General features: G+C 57.2%; 1 pseudogene; it reads right to left on the bottom strand.

The window, feature by feature from the left end:
• The window catches only part of LOC128308239 (uncharacterized), a 7259-nt pseudogene continuing 6358 nt past the window's right edge, over nt 1-901 (bottom strand).

Raw genomic sequence — 901 nt, 5'->3', positions numbered from 1 at the left:
GAGCACCAGCAAGCATGGGTCGCCTGAGAGGATCGATGCGAACGCATCTCTACAACTCGCAGCTCCCAGCCTGTAGTCCCGTCGTTTGCGGGCGGTCGAAGGTGTCGAAACTAGTTGTATCCACGGTCGACGGAAACACAGCCACCAGGGTTCCCTGTGGTAAGGTACTTCCACGTGCAGCGTGCTCCCGCCCGTTGCGGCTCAGTCTAGTGCTATAGCGGGGATGAGACGTCAGTGTGCGCGGGGCAGCACCGACGGATCTCGGAGGGTTGTTAAGCCCGCTAGCTTCCGATCACCTAATGGGTTTGAGAAGCGCTATCAGCTCGGATTGGATACGACCTTAGAGGCGTTCAGGCATAATCCAGCGGACGTAGCGTCATACCAAAGTCCGGTCGAACTAGTATTGAGCCAGTGGTCCGTACCTGTGGTTCCTCTCGTACTGCACAGGAATTCCGTTAAGATAGCGGCAAACAGCACACACCAGTAGGGTAAAACTAACCTGTCTCACGACGGTCTAAACCCAGCTCACGTTCCCTTGAAAGGGTGAACAATCCTACGCTTGGTGAATTTTGCTTCACAATGATAGGAAGAGCCGACATCGAAGGATCAAAAAGCCACGTCGCTATGAACGCTTGGCGGCCACAAGCCAGTTATCCCTGTCCCGGTGGAAGACGGCGCAATTCGACAGGAGGTGCTTCGACATCGCCCTCACACACGGCCACTTCGAACAGGTCGATACACCGGAGGGGCTGATCGGCGGACTCACCCAGGCGTGCGATGAGACCATGGAGAGAGTGCATGGGGCCACTTTCCACCGCAAGCCCCAGATGTACTGGTGGTCTCCAGAGATCGAGCGCCTGAGGGAGGAGTGCGAAGCAGCGGAGGCCGCTCATTGCCGAGC

Source organism: Anopheles moucheti (genome assembly GCF_943734755.1).
Source record: "Anopheles moucheti chromosome X unlocalized genomic scaffold, idAnoMoucSN_F20_07 X_unloc_3, whole genome shotgun sequence".
NCBI lineage: Eukaryota > Metazoa > Arthropoda > Insecta > Diptera > Culicidae > Anopheles > Anopheles moucheti.
The sequence above is the reverse complement of the archived record's forward strand: the minus strand, read 5'-3'. Positions and strand labels throughout refer to the sequence as shown.